Genomic DNA, 12,878 nt, shown 5'->3' on the forward strand with positions numbered 1-12,878 from the left:
TGGGCGATGCTTACAAGAAGCTCGATCAGCTAGACGTAGCTCGGTCAAGCTCAGCCTAGCTCGTTCCAAGTTAAATCAGCTTAACTAGCTGGACTACTAGCTTACTCAGCTGAGGCAGCTGGGAGTCAGCTCATCTCAGCTCGACGGACTGTTCGAGTTTTGGGCCGATGGTCCGGGTCCGGGTCAGTGGCGGGCCATGAGGTCCGGCCATGTAGTCCATGAGTCGTTGGGCTCTTGTGGGCAGGCCGTGGGCTTGGTTACCAGGTCTTGGCTTGGGTTGGACGTGCCTATAAGGTCTGGAACCTTCTATTTCTGAACAGGTACGATCTGGACCGTTGATTGTAATCGATGGCCAACATCTGTCCCAAAAAGATGCTTCGAAGGGATGTGACTCTTCGCACATGACCTTTGGTTCTCTATATAAAGGGAAGGACTTCCAGGGATTATGAATTCATTCTCATTCAGTCTCATTCTGTATGAGACAAAGGACACACGTCCTAAACAAAGGGATCCCCCAATGAGAAACGAGGATCCAAGCCAAAGGGCAGAATCCGGGATCAAAACCATAAGGGCACTATCCGGTTCATGGTGAGTATGGCTTTAGCCATATGAGGCCGTGGCTTTTATAAGTCACTAAGGCCAATAGGAAGACCTATTCCTGGACGGAAATAGGTGCCAAGGACCAAGGGTGGTTAGCCGAGAGACGGAATGACCAATTGGTAAGGGCTATAGCGGCTGTGAGTGGTTCTATCTCTGTCTCTTTATATTATTATGTCTATATGATATATATATATATATGGAACGTGATAGTTAACCATATTAACACGTCATAGACCATGGGGTCATGGTTGGTTACGTTGATTGCTAACCATAGCGGATAGGTTGGATCAAAAGGGTACTAGTCGCCAAAGGTTGCGTGTTGCCAAGGGTCATGAGTTACCAAAGGTTGTGAGATACCAAAGGATGCAAGTAACCAAAAGGTACGAGATACCAATGGTTGCAAGTATCAAAGGGTACGAGGACCAAAGGGTACCAATGACGGTGCATCGTGATCCAAGGTTGCGTGTTGCCAAGGATCATGTCGTGATCCAAGAGGTACGAACGTGTCATGATCCAAGAGGTACGAACGTGTCGTGATCCATGAGGTACGAACGTATCATGATCCATCGGATGTGAAAGGTTCGTGACCGAAAGGGTACAAACGGGTTGAGACTGAAAGGGTACGAACGGAACAGGACCGAAAAGGGTACGAGTGGTTCAATGATCACAAGGACACCAAATGCATTATGTTGGGCGTGGACCCACATGATGGAAATAGGTTGTCCTACAGGTCAATACATGAGTGTAAAGAAATAGTGAAGGCCTTAAGGCTAAGTGCAATCCGTACAACATGATTGATGTATGAACCATAATCCATGGTCAATGGATGAAGGTTCTGGCCGCAATGGCTAAGTGGGATATCTTACGATCAACCTTTGGTTGGTTAGTAGAATAGGCGCCATATGCCTCATGTAGGGCGTAGACCCACATAATGGGAATGGAAGGCCGGTTATATCAGTACATGCTAAGTGGACGATGGATTATCAAGTCTAGTGGTCGGGTCATGTTTCATGACGATGGTTCGATGGCCGAACACTAGTATGGATAGTCACGTTGCTGGAGTAAGAGTATTGATGTGATGCTTCTAGATATCAACCTTGGTGTTAATAGCTTCGAGATTGGCTAAGAGTCATTACGAAGTGTGTGGCTAGTACTATGTGTCGTAGACCATAGATACTGAGCCTAAGTGTGATTGTTCAAGGAAGGCCGTGTAAGATCTGATCATGGTTGAGTATGGACGACCTTACCTCTGAATGATGGTTCAAGGTGTCGGTCCTAACCTGATTGATGAATGCATCGGTTGGTATGAACAAATCATATATGTTGTCTGGGTTAAGTCCCAAGGCCGGTCAGGCCAGATGAAGACTCATCAGTTCCAAGTCATGTGAGGATGGTTGGTTGATTGACTTAGGATCTAATGAGCTTTGTCAGTCCAGAAGATGGACTTGGTACTATTGCCTATAAGGCAAAAGGATTTCGGATTGTGCATGAGCCGAGAAAGGCCATATGCATGAGCCGAGAAAGGCCATATGCAAACCCTCAAAGGTTACTTATGTCTGTGGGGATGGTAGGTTTAATGACTAAGTACCTAGGGGAGTTGTTTGATGCAGGAGTCACGATAAGGACCTTAAGTAAGATCATTGAGTGATCGGGGTTCAGCTGTCAAGCAAGAGAAATTTGAGTCAATGGAGGACCGATGAGCTAATAAGCTCCATAGATGTGGCAAAGGTATGATCTAGCATTTACTTATGTAGATCTAGATAGAATGGTTTAGGGGAATGGAACCTCAGAATCGTATGGCTTGGTTTGGGTTTAGGATTGACCTTTAAGCTAATTGGTAGTTGAGTAAACTGACCAAGGCTAAGGTGATTCGACCAGACAAGTGTTAGATTGGTTTTAGACCAATGGTTAACTAGAGAATAATCCGCTGCGTATCTGTTGAAAGGATCTAAGCTATTAATGACTAGGGAAGTATTTAGATAAGGTTTAAGTTAGCCCTCGCCTTTATGCGATATTATAAATAAAGGGCAAAAATTAAGAGGTTCGGCCAGGAAGTGGACCGAGCGATGTAAGGCTTCGACCACGGCCTTGTCGGCCGGATCTGGGTATTACAAGTTGGTATCAGAGCATGCTTGATCCTGTTTAGGACAACGCTCTAAGATTATGAGTTTCATACCGAAATTATTTCCAAAACTATGATGACTATGAAACCTTAGTTTGGGTGAGCCAAGAAAGAGTTGAGGAAAGCTAGGGTATCATGCTTGTGAATGTGGGAATTCTAAGATGAACCGGCTTATCCAAGATACATTTTCCAAGGGCAAGAACCTAAAAACATAAAGGTTGGTCGATCTAGTATTTAAAAGTAATAGACGGGTTGGAAGGGATGGAATCAATGCAAGACTTTTTTATGGATGACCTGAAAAAGGGAAGTAACATGGACCAGAGAGTGGCTTGGGTTGAAATAAACGTGCAGCATTCTACTGAAGTAAAGTGTTATCCCTTGATGGTCGTTCATAATAAGTAAAGCATATGCAATATTAAAATCTGACTCAAGGGAGACACTACATGACCAGTACACGAGTGTACTTCTGATCAGATGGATCAGTTAGGACTCGGTATAAGTCAAGGTAGGTTTCCATTGATCGAGTCAGATGGAATGAATCAATTCCAATCTGAATCCGTCCAAAGAAAGAATGAGGAAACTCAGGGTGTTCGTTCCAATCATTGGAAGAACATGATGTTAAGTATCATAGTATGATGGGGATTGTAGTATATTATAATTGCTGTTGTGAATGGTGTGAGCATTTGCAATAGTAAGACGCTTTGGAGAATGGTATGGGAAGTTTTCCAAATATGTGATCGAACCAAAATCCTACTCATCTAGGTACCTAATGGTAGTGGAAGTATTAAGTGATTGGCGACGTCATGAGGGATGTTATGGGACGTTCTTTGTGGTGTGGTCATGAACTGAGATATTTTCCACAAGTGGATTTGTGGTGTGGAAAAACACATACTTTTCGACACAAAGGCTACACATAGTTTTGTGAGTCCGGGACTGGTCGGAAAGAGTCTGTTCTGTCTGAGTTCTGGGATGATTCGAGACTAGTGAGGGCAGCCGATGGGCAAATAATGCATTCACTAGGGCTCAGGAAAAATATCCTGGTGATGATCCAGTAGAGAAATCTGCCTGTAGATCTGATTGAGAAAAATATCCACGCGCCTACAGAATCATGAGATGATCCTATGCATGAATCTGTTTGGGAAAGTATCGGGCCACTCTCGATTGCCACCAAGTTCGTGTGCAATTGGAGACTGGACCTCACCCGATCCAGTACCAAAGTCTGAGTCTGAGTCCGGCTCTAAGGAAAGAAGGGGTGTCAGCAGTCCAAGTGAATCGGATGCTTAGACAGGGTTGTGAAGTATTTTTTTACCACAACTACAACTATGGAGCACGGCAATTCTGTTGATCTGTCTGGGATCTCGTTGGTATCCAATGTCTGAGTCCGACTTTAAGGAAAGTAGTGGTGTCAGCATTCCGTGTGGATCGGATGCTTAGACGGGATTGTGAAGTATTTTTGACCACAATTACCACTATGGAGCGCGGCAAATTCTGTTGATCTGAAAGATCTGTCTGAGGATCCGTTGGTGTCTAAGTTCCCAGATGTGTTCTGCTCGCTACAGGGTGTCCCCCCTGATAGGTCAGATCCATTAATGATTGAACTGGAACCAGGGGCAGTTCTGCTGTCCTAGAGTCTGTTTCTGATGGCTCCTACCGAGATGGCCGAGCTGAAGTCGACCACGTCCGAGAGAGGACCATGGTCACAGTACAACCAAGTCGGAGATTGACCTAAGGTTGAGAAGAGAATGATCAAGTCCAGTAAGGGATGAGGATCAGGCCACGACCTATTCGGAGATGGACCTATGGTCGGGGTGAAATGGTCGAGTCCCTGAGTGGACCAGGACCGGAATACGATCACGTCCGTAAATGGACCAGGATCGAATTATGACAAAGTCCAGTGAAGGACAGAGGTCAAGTCTGAGGCGTTTTTAGTCTGGAGGGACTAAGATCGCAATGTGGCGAAGCCTGAAAAGGTTGTGGCTGGTTAAGGGGATGATCCAGTACGTTGTGGCTGAGGTCATGAACCTTATTGTCCATAAAGGACAAAAGAACCATAACAATATGTTAGGACTCGTTGTAGGACGAGCAGCCTAAAGATTAGAACGAGTTCGTGAGAACTTGACTGGTACATCGAGTGGCGTGGGGATTGGCCAAATCTACTAAGGCTCGAGTATGCAGCAAGTTCCTAGGGACTTGTTATGATCTAGTCGTGGACTATGATCAGAGATAGAATAAAATCTGAAGAAGATGATATTCAAAAGAAAGACATAGACTTGTTGGATACTAGGACCGCAACCTGGAGCGTTCGTCTAGTGACACAAGGAATGTCTTTGGATGGAATTACAAGTATCACTTGAATGAATGCTTGATGGACCCTCCACTGTGGTCGAAGTACACCAGTAAGGGTGCCATAAGCAAAACCAGAAGTACCCCTTGATAGGATTGTTTGTGGTTAAATCCTTATCAAGTAAGGGAGACTTGTACAACGATGGTCAAAGGAATTTGATCATCGAAGTGGTTTTTGTTGTTCTGAATCGGGCTTGTTCTATTCCCTGATCAAGACTAGAATAAGTTCGGTTGGAATATTTTGTCTTAAGACAAGGTAAAATCATCACCGGATTCGAGGACGAATCCATTTCAAGTGGTGGAGACTTATCATGCCCCCAATCCTGGATAAGATTGTCGGGACGGCCATGGTTCGAGGGAAACGTACCAGCCGGTCTTAAGACCTTAAGGCTAGCGTTCCATGGCCAAGATAGAAGGTTAAGGACGTGAGGATGCTGAGACTTAACCTTATAAGAGAAAGAAGTCAGCTAGGATAAGTTGTACAGAAGCTGGGTGATGCTTACGAGAAGCTCGATCAGCTAGACGTAGCTCGGTCAAGCTCAGCCTAGCTCGTTCAAAGTTAAATCAGCTCAACTAGCTGGACTACTATCTCACTCAGCTGAGGCAGCTGGGAGTCAGCTCATCTCAGCTCGACGGACTGTTCGAGTTTTGGGCCGATGGTTCGGGTCCGAGTCAGTGGCGGGCCATGAGGTCCGGCCATGTAGTCCATGAGTCGTTGGGGTCTTGTGGGCAGGCCGTGGGCTTGGGTACCAGGTCTTGGCTTGGGTTGGACGTGCCTATAAGGTCTGAAACCTTCTATTTCTGAACAGGTATGATCTGGACCGTTGATTGTAATCGATGGCCAAGATCTGTTCCAAAAGGATGCTTCGAAGGGATGTGACTCTTCGCACATGACCTTTGGTTCTCTATATAAAGGGGAGGACGTCCAGGGATTATGAATTCATTCTCATTCAGTCTGAGACAAAGGACATACGTCCTAAACAAAGGGATCCCCCAATGAGAAACGAGGATCCAAGCCGGAAGGGCATAATCCGGGATCAAAGCCATAAGGGCACGATCCGGTTCATGGTGAGTATGGCTTAAGCCATATGAGGCCGTGGCTTTTATAAGTCACTAAGGCCAATAGGAAGACCTATTCCTGGAGGGAAATAGGCGCCAAGGACCAAGGGTCCAAGGGTGGTTAGCCGAGAGACGGACTGACCGATCAGTAAGGGCTATAGCGGCTGTGAGTGGTTCTATCTCTGTCTCCTTATATTATTATGTCTATATGATATATATATATATATATATATGGAACGTGATAGTTAACCATATTACCACGTTATAGACCCTGGGGTCATGGTTGGTTACATTGATTGCTAACCACAGCGGATAGGTTGGATCAAAAGGGTACAAGTCGCCAAAGGTTGCGTGTTGCCAAGGGTCATGAGTTACCAAAGGTTGTAAGATACCAAAGGATGCAAGTAACCAAAAGGTACGAGATACCAAGGGTTGCAAGTATCAAAGGGTACGAGGACCAAAGGGTACCAATGACCAAAGGGTGCATCGTGATCCCAAGGATGCAATGTATCGTGATCCAAGATCTGCGATCATGTTGTGATCCAAGAGGTACGAACGTGTTGTGATCCAAGAGGTACGAACGTGTCGTGATCCAAGAGGTACGAACGTATCATGATCCATCGGATGTGAACGGTTCGTGACCGAAAGGGTATAAACGGGTCGGAACTGAAAGGGTACGAACAGAACGGGACCGAAAAGGGTACGAGTGGTTCGATGGTCACAAGGACACCACATGCATTATGTTGGGCGTGGACCCACATGATGGCAATAGGTTGTCCTACAGGTCAATACATGATTGTAAGGAAATAGCGAAGGCCTTAAGGATAAGGCAATCCGTACAACATGATTGATGTATGAACCATAATCCATGGTCAATGGATGGATGGTTCTGGCCGCAAAGGCTAAGTGGGATATCTTACGATCAACCTTGGGTTGGTGAGTAGGATAGGCGCCATATGCCTCATGTAGGGCGTAGACCCACATGATGGCAATGGAAGGCCGGTTATATCAGTACATGCTAAGTGGACGATGGCTTATCAAGTCTAGTGGTCGTATCATGTTTCATGACGATGGTTCGATGGCCGAACACTAGTATGGATAGTCACGTTGCTGGAGTAAGAGTATTGATGTGATGCTTCTAGATATCAACCTTGGTGTTGATAGCTTCGAGATTGGCTAAGAGTCATGACGAAGTGTGTGGCTAGTACTATGTGTCCGTCAGCACACCCAGGACGTCCGTGTGTGTCTGTCAGCACACACAGAACGTCTGTGGCTGTCTGTGTGTGTCCGTGTGTGTCCGTGTGTGTCCGTCAGCACACAAAGGATGTCTGTGGCTGTCCATCAGTACCCATATCATCACGTTGGTCCTTGGACTCAGCACGCTGACCCTTCCCGTGGACTGTTCGGGTGATTTTGGCCCACGGCAGCTGTATGTTCAGTACACACAGGACGTCTGTGGCTGTCCGTCAGCACACACAGGACGTCTGTGGCTGTCTGTGTGTGTCCGTGTGTGTCCGTCAGCACACACAGGACGTCCGTGGCTGTCCGTGTGTGTCCGTCAGCACACACAGGACGTTCGTGGCTGTCCGTGTGTGTGTCGTGTGTGTTCGTGTGTGTTCGTCTGCACACACAGGACTTCCGTGGCTGTCCATCAGTACACATATCAGCACGCTGGTCCTTGGACTCAGCACGCTGGCCCTTCCCGTGGACTGTTCGGGTGATTTTGGCCCACATGGGCTGTCTGTTCAGTACACAGAACGTCTGTGGGTGTCTGTCCGCACACACATGACGTCTGTGTGTGTCCGTCAGCACACAAAAGACGTCAGTGGCTGTCCGTGTGTGTCCGTCAGCAACACAGGACGTCCGTGGCTGTCTGTGTGTGTCCGTCAGCACACACAGGACGTTCGTGGCTGTCCGTGTGTGTTAATCAACACACACAGGACGTCTGTGGCTGTCCGTGTGTGTTCGTGTGTGTCCGTCAGCACACACATGACGTCCATGGCTGTCCGTGTGTGACCGTGTGTGTCCGTCAGCACACACAGGACGTCCGTGGCTGTCCATCAGTACACATATCAGCACGTTGGTCCTTGGACTCAGCACGCTGACCCTTCCCGTGGACTGTTCGGGTGATTTTGGCCCATGTGGGCTGATTGTTCAGTACACACAGGACGTCCGGGGTCTCCGCTAGCACACACAGGACGTCTGTGGCTGTCTGTCAGCACACACAGGACGTCTGTGGCTGTCCATGTGTGTCCGTGTGTGTCCGTCAGCACACACAGGACGTCCGTGGCTGTCCATCAGTACATATCAGCACGCTGGTCCTTGGACTCAGCACGCTGGCCCTTCCTGTGGACTGTTTTGGTGATTATGGCCCACGTGGGCAGTTCTTTCAGTATACACAGGACGTTTGTGGGTGTCCGCAGCACACACAAGACGTCTGTGGCTGTCCGTCAGCACACACAGGACGTCTGTGGCTTTCCGTGTGTGTCCGTGTGTGTCCGTCTGTGTCCGTCAGCACACACAGGACGTCCGTGGCTGTCCATCAGTACACATATCAGCACGTTGGTCCTTGGACTCAGCACGCTGGCCCTCCCGTGGACTGTTTGGTGATTTTGGCCCATGTGGGCTGTCTGCTCAGTACACCATGACATGCGTGGGTGACCGCCAGCACACACAGGACGTACGTGGCTGTTTGTCATCACACACAGAACGTCGTGGGTGTCCGTGTGGACTCAGCACGCAGCACGCTGGCCCTTCCCGTGGACTGTTCGGGTGATTTTGGCCTACATGGGCTGTCTGTTCAGTACACAGAACGTCCGTGGGTGTCTGTCATCACACACATGACGTCTGTGTGTGTCCGTTCCGGAAACCGTTCTGGCCTCATGTGGAGCCACACCCAGTCGCCTGGTTGGAAGATAACTTCTGTGCGCCCCTTGTTGAGCTTAATCCGGTTCCTTTCAGCCTTCTTCTCCAAAGTCTCCTTGACTTGCCGGTTCATGTTCTTCAAAAACTCAGCCTTTTTGTCACCACTCTGGCTGACTTGCATGGCTGGTGGCAATGCGGCTAGGTCCATGGGCGTCTCTGGTCTAAAGCCATACACGATCTCAAAAGGGGAGAGGTTAGTAATAGAGTGCCTTGCATGGTTATAAGCATACTCAATGAAAGGCAAGCAACTCAACCAGTTTTTAAGATTCTTACCCACCGTAGCCCTCAATAACTGAGAGAGTGTACGGTTTACTACCTCGGTCTGTCCATCAGTCTGTGGATGGCAAGTGGTCGAGAAAAGGAGCTTGGTTCCAAGCTTTTTCCACAATGTCCTCCAGAAGTGGCTGAGAAATTATGTGTCTCGGTCGGACACGATGGTACGAGGCACTCCATGTAAGCGCACCACTTCCTTGAAGAAGAGATCAGCGGTTTGGCTTGCATCATTGGTCTTGGAACACGGAATGAAGTGTGCCATCCTGGAGAACCTGTCCACTACAACAAAAATAGAATCCTTGTGTTCTATCTTGGGCAAGCCCAGCACAAAGTCCATAGACAGGTCGACCCACGGTGCAATAGGAATAGGTAAAGGCATGTGTAAACCATAAGGATGCGACCTGGATTTGGTTTTGAGACAGACAGTGCACTTGGCGCAAAGGCTCTCGACGTAGCGCCTCATCCGGGGCCAATAGAAGTGGTCGGACAGGACGCTCAGAGTTTTGTCCCGACCGAAATGCCCCATCAACCCACCCCCATGAGCTTCTCTGGTCAGTAAATCTCGCATGGAACCATGAGGAATACACAGGCGTTTCTCCTTGAAGAGGAACCCGTCCTGCTGATAGAATGGACCCATGGCTCCCTTAGCCGTGTTACTGTAAAGCTCAGAAAAATCAGGGTCAGTTTCATAAGACATTTTGAGTTGCTCAAAACCCATGATCTTAGCCTCCATGGTGGTAATGAGTGTGTGGCGCCGGGATAGGGCGTCGGCCACTACGTTGTCCTTTCCCTTCTTGTACTTGATCACATAAGGAAAAGTTTCCACGAACTCCAGCCACCTAGCATGCCTCTTCTTGAGTGTGGTCTGGCCCCTCAAATGCTTAAGAGTCTCATGATCTGTATGAATAATAAACTCTTTAGACAAAAGATAATGTTGCCAAGTTTCAAGCGACCTTACTAGAGCATATAGCTCTTTATCATAGGTGGGGTAATTGAGGGCGGCTCCACTCAATTTCTCACTGAAGAAGGCCACTGGCCGGCCTCCTTGGGTCAGTACGGCTCCTATCCCTGTCCATGAAGCATCACACTCAATCTCAAAAGGTTTATCAAAGTTAGGAAGAGTTAGAACCGGTGCATGTGTCAAACTATATTTAAGCCTGTTGAAAGACTCCTCTTGGGCAGGGCCCCAAGCAAAGGTTACATTCTTCTTGATCACGGAGGTCATTGGGGCGGCAATGGTACTGAAGTCCTTCACAAATCGTCGATAGAAACTGGCCACTCCATGGAAGCTGCGGATATGTCCGATCGTGGTCGGGGTCGGCCAGTCTTGTATCGCCTTGATCTTCTCCTCATCAACCTTCAGTCCCTGTGAACTCACAACAAAGCTTAAAAATACCAACTGATCAGTGCAGAATACACATTTCTTAAGGTTAGCATAAAGGCCTTCTTGCCTTAAGGCTTTCAAAACCTGTTCTAGGTGTCCCATGTGTTCAGTTAAAGACCTGCTGTAAATCAAGATATCATCAAAGTATACAACCACGAATTTACCAATGTAAGGTCGGAGGACCTCATTCATGAGTCTCATAAAGGTACTAGGGGCTTTGGTAAGGCCAAACGGCATCACCAGCCACTCGTATAGACCTTGCTTGGTCTTGAAGGTGGTTTTCCACTTATCTCCTTCCTTCATGCGGACTTGATGGTATCCACTCCTGAGATCAATCTTAGAAAACACAACAGACCCACTCAGTTCATCCAACATATCATCTAATCTGGGTATAGGGTACCGATATTTGATGGTTATGTTGTTGATGGCTCGGAAGTCCACACAGATGCGCCACGTCCCATCCTTCTTAGGCACTAGTAGGACCGGGACCGCACAGGGACTAAGGCTCTCGCGGATGTAGCCTTTGTCCATGAGATCTTGGACCTGCCGTTCCAGCTCCTTAGCTTCCTCAGGGTTGACACGGTAAGCGGCCCAGTTTGGTAGTGGCGCGCCGGGTACACGATCAATCTGATGTTCTATGCCACGGACAGGGGGTAAACCGGCCGGAATCTCATCAGGGAAGACATCCTTGTAACGTCCCATGAGGTCTTGTACTACGTCCGGTACTTCAGGAGCTTCTAAACCTGCCAAACAACCTTCCTTAAAGATCATTAGTAGCACCTGTGTCTCACGTTGTAATGATTTAAGCACTTGTCCAGAAGTCATGTAAAGGTTAGTGTTACTTACCTGGCCGTCTGCATATCATGAACTTCTTGAGGGCTGAGAGGTGCTAGGCTGTGCTTCTTGTTGTTGTGGACGAAACTGTAGATGTTGGTGCGGCCATGGTGAAGTGTCTCCTTGTCAAACTGCCACGGCCTTCCTAAAAGTATATGGCCGGCTTGCATGGGCACAACATCACACTTGACCTGGTCTTGGTACTTGCCAATACTGAAGGACACAACAACTTGTTCGGCAATCTTGAGCTCAGTCTCATCATTGAGCCATTTGAGACGGTATGGTCGAGGATGGGCAGTTTTGACCAACCCTAGCTTATCAACAAGATACTTGCTAGCCACGTTAGTACAAGATCCGCCATCTATGATCAAACTACATACCTTGTGATCAACACTACATCTGGTGTGGAAGATGTTCTCCCGCTGGATGGTCTCTGGGTCAAAGAGGGTGCTAAGAGCTCTCTGGGTCACTAGCAGATCGCCTGTCTCCGGGTAGTCGGTTACTTCCTCATCAGAGATCACTGCCGCGGCCTCTGTCTCATCTTGGGATTCATACTTGCCATCCCACTTAAGGACCATCACTCGTTTGTTTGGACAATCCCGAGCGTAGTGGCCCTTGCCCTTACACTTACAGCAAATGATGTCACGAGTACGCAATGATTGGGCTTGAGTCTTACCCTGCTCCGGTTTGGATGCATTAGACGATTCAGCCTGGTTTGTCTTGAATCGGCTCTCAATCTCAATCGTCTTGCTCTTGTCGCCTTGCTTTGAGCCCGGTTGAGTCCACGTAGGTTTGCTGCGGTTGGTGCTGGGCGTCTTGCGCTTGATGTGCTGCTCGGCTTGCGTAGCAAAGTGCAACAGGTCGTTGAAGTCTTCATACTGTTGCCTCTCCACCTTGCGGGCAATGCGGTCTTGCAGCCCTTCCAGAAATTGGGACATCATTGTCTCTTTGGGCTTGTCGGTCTCAAGCTTATTCCTAAGTGCCTCAAACTCCTCAAAGTACTCCTCCACAGTCTTAGTTCCCTGCGTAAGTTTACGAAAATGTTTTAGCACATCACGCTGGTAGTAAGATGGAATGTACCTCGCGCGAAGCTTGGTCCGCATCTCGGTCCAATTACGCGCTCTCCACACTGGCTCAGACTTAGCAACGTCTCGATCCCACCACGAAAGAGCATTGTCCGTCAGCTGGGCTGCTGCTAAGGCAACCTTCTTGGCCTCACTATATTGGTAATAGTCGAAGATGTACTCCATGCGCTTCTCCCACACGATGTAGGCATCCGGATCAACCTTGCCAGCAAACGTTGGGGGATGAAGCTTAAGCGCCTTGCCTCCCAACCAA

Source organism: Brassica rapa, unplaced genomic scaffold (assembly GCF_000309985.2).
Source record: "Brassica rapa cultivar Chiifu-401-42 unplaced genomic scaffold, CAAS_Brap_v3.01 Scaffold0642, whole genome shotgun sequence".
Classification (NCBI taxonomy): domain Eukaryota; kingdom Viridiplantae; phylum Streptophyta; class Magnoliopsida; order Brassicales; family Brassicaceae; genus Brassica; species Brassica rapa.